The sequence below is a fragment of the Periplaneta americana genome, chromosome 4 (genome assembly GCF_040183065.1).
Source record: "Periplaneta americana isolate PAMFEO1 chromosome 4, P.americana_PAMFEO1_priV1, whole genome shotgun sequence".
Classification (NCBI taxonomy): Eukaryota; Metazoa; Arthropoda; class Insecta; order Blattodea; family Blattidae; genus Periplaneta; species Periplaneta americana.
In genome coordinates, this window is record NC_091120.1 from 65,831,531 (window position 1) to 65,840,175 (window position 8,645).

At 32.8% G+C, this 8,645-nt stretch overlaps 1 non-coding gene across 1 annotated transcript; it reads left to right on the forward strand.

The window, feature by feature from the left end:
* Window positions 1-6,114: 6,114 nt before the first annotated feature.
* Window positions 6,115-6,186, forward strand: TRNAY-AUA (transfer RNA tyrosine (anticodon AUA)). Its single transcript has one exon. It is a non-coding gene; the product is annotated as a tRNA-Tyr (tRNA).
* Window positions 6,187-8,645: the final 2,459 nt, after the last annotated feature.

Here is an 8,645-nt window from a genome sequence, read left to right on the forward strand (position 1 = left end):
TGCTATTAAATTTTAATTGTTTATTTTACAAACGTAGTGACTAATATCAAAATTCTGTTAGAGAGTTTGTAGAACATGCTTTTGCAAATACATTGCAAAAAAACTGTTTGAATCTATCTTTAAAAACGGTTTAGATATATCGGTTTTAGTACAATCTGCATTGGGTATATATTTTTTTTAAATTTGGGCCCCCAAATTTTTTTTTCAAAATATTTTTATTTGGTTGAGTTGTCACAGCTATGAGCTCTCTAAATACAAAAAATTAATATTTTACACCAAATAAGAAAAAAGTTAAAAAAAATAGCATCCTCCCCCCTTAAATAAAGAAAAAACCAATTGTCACTTTTATAACTAAATTAATGCTTAATAAAAAAATTAAGATAGCATTGAATGCTGAATAGCAGCATTCCGTCCTTTAGTCACTGCTGCAGGGTTGCCAGACTTCCCAATGGGAGAAAGTAACGATACGTTTTGATCATGTTATTTTATATACAGTGTGGAAGTGAAATAACCTTCCTGGTTGAAATGAAGAATAAGGTATACTTAAATGAATAGAAAACCTACATTACGTTTTGTGATTAAATGCATGGTTCATTAGAAAATTAAGTTTGAAGTTTCAGCAGTCCGACAACGTCGCCGCTAACACACTCTTCTTGTAAGGGTACGTACACGTAGGAGCGACGATAAACGATAAAATAAGCAGCGATGCTATATCAGAGAGAATTGAAGCATGCATTGTCATTGAGGCGTGCATGTTGAAGTAACGATAAAAGCGAAGATACATGACAAAAGCGACGAAAAAGAAAAATTCAATTTTCTTCGCTGTTATCGTTCATATTATCTCTGATTAAGATAATATTAATGTGTATAATGACCTGTGGTTATCAATATATCAGAATATTAATCGATTTATGATTATTTCGGGATATTAAATTAATTATCATGGATATTGACAAATTGATCAGTTGTGTATTCATTCGTGATACGTTATGTGATCACAAGAACCAATCACATCACAATGAATTTTAGCTTTGGGATGAGAAACGGGTTCAATTTTGTACGTATTTAAGTTATATTAATCTTGAACCTAGCAGCTGGTATTTTCTATATACTGTTTCTTCTTTCATTAAGTTGATGTAGGTTCTATGGAATATTTTCGACTGATAAATCATACGGTTCGCTTTCCGCGTTCTCGTTGCTCCGATATGGACACTTGATTCTTTGATAATACCAAAGCGTCGCTGGGTCGTTTCTTTTATCATTTATCATTGCTCCAACGTGTACGTACCCTTATACGGGTATAAGTGGTCAACGAACTCGGTCTGTCTCGCAAGGTGATCTGCTCTCTGGCTCGACGTTGTAACCTGCTCGCATCGTGCAATGGCTTGAAATTAGAGGTTTTTAAAATTAAATTTACACAAAATCGTTCACTCTATTGAAATATGTCATAGGGATAAATTATTCTTTATTAGATTTTCTATGTATATGGACAAAAATCACGATTCTACTCGCAGTAATTGCCGAATAAGAGGTTCTTAAATATTTGGGAAAAAATATTTGTTTCTTAAAAAAACTATGAACTTTCCACCAATATGATATTATAGTTTTTTGTTACATACAACATGAACTATTCGCTCTGAAAATCTGCAAGGCTATTTCATTTCCACTCTGTATAAGAAAACCGTCCATTTCATTGGAAAACTCCAAAGGGGTAAATCATTCGTTACCAGTTTCTCTATTGATAAGAGAAAATATCAGAATCCTATGGATAGTACTTATCAAGTAAAATAGTGTTAACATTTAGAGGAGGATTATTATTTGTTTTTTTTTTAGATTAATTTGGAACTAGAAATTTTGTTGTACTCTTGCTCGGGAATAAGCTCTAAAATCTGCATAGTTTATAAATTTAGAAAGCTTCTCACCATTCATGAGCTGCCACAAGAAACAAAGAGTACTTAAGCAATAAATGAAGAGTGCACTGCAAGAATGATGGATGTCACTTTCTTGTCGAAAATGAACCAAGATTGTCAAATCATAGCTTAATACATATAGAATGTACATAGAGAGTTATATGACATTAACACTGATAGTCATTGTCCAGTAACGATCGGAAAATCACAGTTAAGCTTTGAGCGCTAAGCATTTCAAAATTTCAATTGCTTCTCCTGAAAAATGTACTCCAAATGACATCCATCATTCTTGCAGTGGACTCTTCAAATGTTTACAAGTTCACTGAACAATTGATTTTGTTTTGACAAATGAAACTCCTAACAAATACATTTTTAGATTAGTGAAAACATACTCTAGTTTTAGAGAAAGTTAAGTATTACGTAAAAGTAAAGAGTACTAATGAACTTAGTTTCATTTTTAATATAAGTGATGCTTTAGTAGAGCAATTGATCCTTTCAGTGCAGCTAAGGTTACAATCGGAACAATAGATGTAGGTAGTCCAAGCCTCTTAAACACATCTTTCATGAAGAGAAAGTATCTTTCATACTGCCATTCTGTATATGATACAATTAGATATTCCCTTGTTATTGTAATATTTATTTGTGAACTACATGATCAGATTTCCGATAATGTTATCGATTATTTTGAAAATTACTTTTGTAACAGCCAATGCTTAAGTAAGAATATAACTGAACTCGACCAACAATTGAGGAGGTGGGTGCAGTAAGATATTGCATAGATAGTTGTTTTTAAAAATAATAAAGACTTAAATTTTATTAATATATTACCTCTTAACATAAGATTTATTATTATTACAAAATATAAAGATTTTATTTCTATAAATGTTACATTTTCTATCTAATTTTCTAAAAAGCATATTGCCCATGAACGCTATTATTGCATTCAGCTCTTCAATTGCAAGTACTAACAAACATACAGTGCAACCAAGAGAAACTTAAACAGTCATTGAGTTGAATCCAAGTGAATACATTTAATGTATTTTGTGAGTTTTGCTGTACGAAATATAGGACCGTATTCAAGAACATCGCTTCAAATTCACTTCGGGTTTAGTTCCTCAATTTAGATGTTACATCATATAAAGAAAAATACCGGATCCGTATTCAGAGACAATATTTATCTTTCCCTTGACGACGTCAAATGTACGTAAAAAGCAAATGAACTTCGTGTTCGACGTCATCATATAACGACGTATTGCTTCCAGTCCACAGCTGCTTTATGTAGACAATGCGGAAAGAATTCGTTCATTGCTGGTTACATTTCGCTTCAAACCAATTATTTTAAAACACCAATTGAAATGAAAGGAACAGCAGATGAAGTTGTAGGCCTATATCAAAGATCTTGTTTGCAAATATCAAAACGTAATGGATTATAAGAAATCAGACGCCGTTTATATTTCCACAAAGAATAGGAAATGGCACGAAATTCAGAGCCCAAAAGATATAAGTACCTAATACTGATAATATGAATTACAAGAAAATTGAATTAGAATCTCAATCTTATGTTAAATAAAGTATCTTAATATAGCAATATATAGTAAGTAATTTTTATTTTGTTATAAAATCATAGTATATTGTAAATAATTTTTCTCAAACTGTGTTGTGTTATATAAATATTTACAAGTTATCCAATTAAGAAAGTCAAAGCTTCCTTCTTCATTGATTTAGATGAAAAAAATAATAATAGTGATGAGAAATTTTAAATACACTTTACAGCTACATATCTCTGGACTAAACTAATAAAAATGGAGATAATATTGAGATCATGATTACATAGGCATAACTTGAGAATAAAGAAATAAATATTATGATACATAACTCATAATTCACTAATTCGTAGAAATTTCTATCTTCTAAATCCATTACAGCCCTTGAAATGTATCGTAGTAAAGAAATGTCTCACTAATTGTTGTTCTGCGTTTTCTGTCTTCTAAAGTCTGATGTAAGTGAAAGTTAAGTTGATATGACGTTCATGAATAAGGCCCATAGTATACAAAAGAACGTAAAATCTGCATTAAAGTAACCTATTTTTCATTTTTTATCATTATACATCACTAACCTCGCTGTTCATATTCCTTCGTCCTGTAGAACTATTTCGTTATTCTATTTTCGACTTTATTGTACTGGAATACTTTAGCAATATTCCCCACAAGTTATCAATGTTATTACAATTCACAATTCAAGGGTTAAGAGCCATAGTGGGCCAAGCGCCATTTATTAAAAACGGAGAAAGCAAGGGTTAAAGTCAAGTGAATACCATAGTTTAATGAAAATTGACAAATCATTAATTTGAATGTGTATATTTTATACTACTTGCTATATGTTTCCACTAAATTCTGGTGATAACTTCATTTCAACCCTTGTTTTCTGCGGTTTCAGTTAATGGCGCTTGGCCCACTATGGTTCTGAACCCTTCAATTCAAGTAGAAACTGATACTTTTCGATTTTTATTTATAGGTTAACAATCTGTCTCTAATCTAATGTAAAGTGTAATGTATCTCGTTTCTTTTATTAGTAACAAGTAGACTATATTACTAGTGTAATAACGAAATATGTCATAATGCGAAATAATTCAAACTTGTTCTTGTCCTAATGATCGTTTAGATTACCTCTAAAATTCATTATATTTTTCTTTATGTAATTTTATCTGAACGTAATTTAAACGAAGAGAGAAAAGAATAAGAAACCCTAGTGTTTATTAAAGTTGACAATTTCAATTATGGAGAAATATTTCACACATGATAAAAGAAAATATAATGAGAATTATTAGGGAGGAAAATATCCTTTCTGCGTATCCTATGAAGAGTTGGAGCCTTTATAATTCCAGTACAAAAATTTATTCGAAATCAACTTTGAGAGTCATTTTTTAAATTAAAATTTATTTAGAAAAAAATCAGTTTTGTTCGTTTTTATAAATTATTGAAAATATAATAGCACGTTGTATACATTTCAGATTTTCTTGCGAGTTAAAATTTGATAAATCATATTAACTGCTCATGAAAATTGTCGGTTTGTTACAAATCATAATGTTTTATAAAATACTGAATTACAAATGAAGTTCGTATTTAAAATTATTTTTCCAAGAAGCAGTACTCAGCTACGTATTCATAACTTAAGCCAATTCAGTATCTGGTATATCTAGCACATTTCTTGATTTCTTAGAAGTGTTGTAATATATTATGTCCAATAAGTAGATTTCCATGAAATAATAATCAATACTCCAGCGATGAATATCGCTTCAATCGCGTCGGATTCCTTTTGAGAAAAGAGTTCCTAGTACGGAAATCCTTTGAGGTAGTAATAAACAATTCTCAGAACATGGCTTCTGACAAGAAACTCGAGAATTGAGGAAATGGTTGTGAATTTAAAGCGTTATAAAATGTACTTATCAGGCTTTCCTTCGTTCTTGTACCTGCAGTCTTTCATTATATTGAATCGAGTAACAAATTATACCAATTAAGATAATTTCTGACTGAAAATCCAGGTTCCGGTCTGGTAAATAGAGGGACTAGGTTTGTGTTCCTTCTCTTATATTATCAGATGTTGTGGTTCTTTTGGGACATGCAGTCCACATAACCAGGACGCCCGCTAATTGTGTAGCGAATGGACAAAATGTAGACGAAAATATAGTGTTTGTTTTTAATGATATAATTTTGGCAATTAATGCTTTAATTTTATTATTAAGTTCGTGCTGAGTTGACACTTGAATGAACCATAAAATTCAACTGTCAGTTTACTATATCGTGTATGTAATTCTGTAAAATATGAGAACGATTAACATGTTATTTATTGAATACATCATTTTCAGTTAGATATCCATTCCTCTACATAGAATTACAATGGACGTGATGTAGGTATTTAATACAGTTGAGTAATTATTGAATTAATGGAAATACTAGAAACTTCCTCAGAATTGGAGATCGACGTAACTGTAAAAATGCAAAAAAAAAAAAAAAATCAGACTAAAATTACACTAGAATAATCAACAATCAGTGATGTAGTCAGGCAAATCTGTCCTCATCATAAAATTAATTAAGCTATCTAAATTAATATATTATTATGATGTACCGAAATACATATGATATTTCCGTGGAGATATTCTGCGTCATCATATGATGAAAGATGAGTGGAACGGAGAAAAATTCTCTCCGGTGTGGCTTAGTGGATAGAGCGTCAGCACATAGAGCTGAAAACCCGGGTTCAAATCCCGGTGCCGGAGAGAATTTTTCTCCGTTCCACTCATTCTTCATATCATATGATGACGCAGAATTTCTGCACGGAAATAACATATGTACTTCGGTACATCATAATAATATATGATATGCGAAAAATAATCACTTAGTGATTTAAGACGGCGCTTATTCCGTCGGATCCCGGCCACTTAGTCATCATAACGAGTGCATGTCTGCACATGTGTGGACATCGTGCCACTGTCATATGTCCATGACGCAGTGCATGAGGGTAGGCCACTAGAGGGAACCCAAGCGATGGACTTAAACTGAGAGAATTCGATCCGACATCGGGATGGAAATCCGGTGTGGCTTAGTGGCCAGAGCGTCAACAAGTAGAGCTGAAAACCCGGGTTCAAATCCGGTGCCGGAGAGAATTTTTCTCCTTTCCACTCATCTTTCATCACATCTAAATTAAATTTAATCGAAGTTTGAAAATGTACCATGTATAAAATAGGTACCATAGCCTATTACATAAAGGGGGATGATATTTCTGTTTCCTACATTCACGAATGAATTTGTTAATTTGCCTGCTATACAATTCAACCGCACTACCATCAACTGACTAATTTACTCAGTAACTCACTTATTAATTCACTCATTCACTTACTTATTTTTAATCTGATTAACTCACTCACCCACTTACTATATCACTCATTTACTGACTCACTCGCTAACCCACTCACTCACTCTCACACTAACAAAGTACATTGTAACTCCATTCATTCATTCATTCATTCATTCACCAACTTTCTAATTGGCTCATTCACTATCTCACAATTTCATTTACTCACATTGTAACTCACTAACTCATTCACCCACTCTCTAACTGGCTCATTCACTGACTCACGCTCTAACTCACTAACGCACTCAGTAACCTACTCTCACTTATTAACTGGCTCACCCAGTAACTCGTCTATTATGTAACTCAGCCGTGGCGAAAATGCGATCGTGCGCCGAGCCACTGTGTAACCTGCAACGTGCATAGCACCTATGGAGGGAGGCGAACACCCGAAGGGGAAGTGAAGCAACTGTCTGACTTATTAACGGATTTTCATTTTCCTTACGTCAAGCACTTAAATATAATTTTATACAATACAAGACTACAGACTAATGTTTAATACGTGTAACGAAGAAAGAAATGAACAATAAAACATAGGATAAATTATCACAACCTAAAATTAACTGTCTTCAGAATGTCTCTGCGACAGAGTTTCAAAATCAGAAATTATGTCACTTACTGCCAGTCATAGTTGATCACGTAGGTATTTGTCTGTCAGTCGTGATCTAAATTTGGTTTTTACTATTTTCATTCTTGAAAATAATTTTTCACAAACGTAAGTTGTAGCGAACATGGCTTCAACAGAGCAAGCGAAAGAACGAAGCTTCGGATATTTATTTTTTAGCAAAGATTTGAAAAGTTCAACATTTGTCAAGTCCTTACATCACATTGTAAATGTATGAGTTTAAATTGAAGATCTAACCGCATTATTCGTACATCTGTTGAAAAAGGACCGACGTACAGAGATAATAATAATAATAATAATAATAATAATAATAATAATGATAATGATAATAATAATAATAATAACAACACTTAATCTTTTAATGTTTCATCAGTAAGATGTAGTATAATGCCGTTTTATGTTATACAACCGTTTTCCTCGTAATACTTGTCAACAAATCATACATTTAATATTCTCCTCATATTGGCAGCAAAAAATTGCGTCCTCCCATCCTCCTTGAAACTTTCGTTTTTATAGAGGTACACGGTTTCAAGAGAGACATTGCGACGATACGCCACTCGCAATTCAGAGACAAATACAAATGGAACGGAGTTTGACTCCAGTGAGTGAGAGGGTGGGGTTTGTGGGAGATAGGGAGCGCATAGCTATCATTGCGAGCCACAATGTGCTCGTGAGTCAAATTTTCGCCACGGCTGATTTAATTCGTTTATTTACTTATTCACTGATTCCTACATTTGCAATTAGCTTTAAGCACATGCCTTATAATGAATATTTTTATATTCTCTATGTGTACGTAGCACTCTACCAAGATGTAATAGAAATAACCTAGTAAAAGACTAATATCGAAGTCTGGATAATATTAAAAAACACACATAATAATATGTTAAATTACGTTTTCTCATAATAACACCCGGCTTCATTTCGAGAATCTGCTTTTGTAACATGAGTAGCTGCGTAATACTTTTTATTGAAATACTTCTATTCGCTCAATCATTTTCACTTCACCATTATCACCATATTAATGTCTTGTGGAATCTGAATAGGCTCTACAGATTTAAATGGTCGTTAAACGACGATTTACCTTAGCTTGCACCTGAAAGTGATTTAGATGCTGATGTTAATGGCGCTGCTTTTTGAAACAGGCAAGTGACTGGCGGCACGGTCGGTTATGTGAGTGAGTGCTGTATGCGTAGTAGTGACTA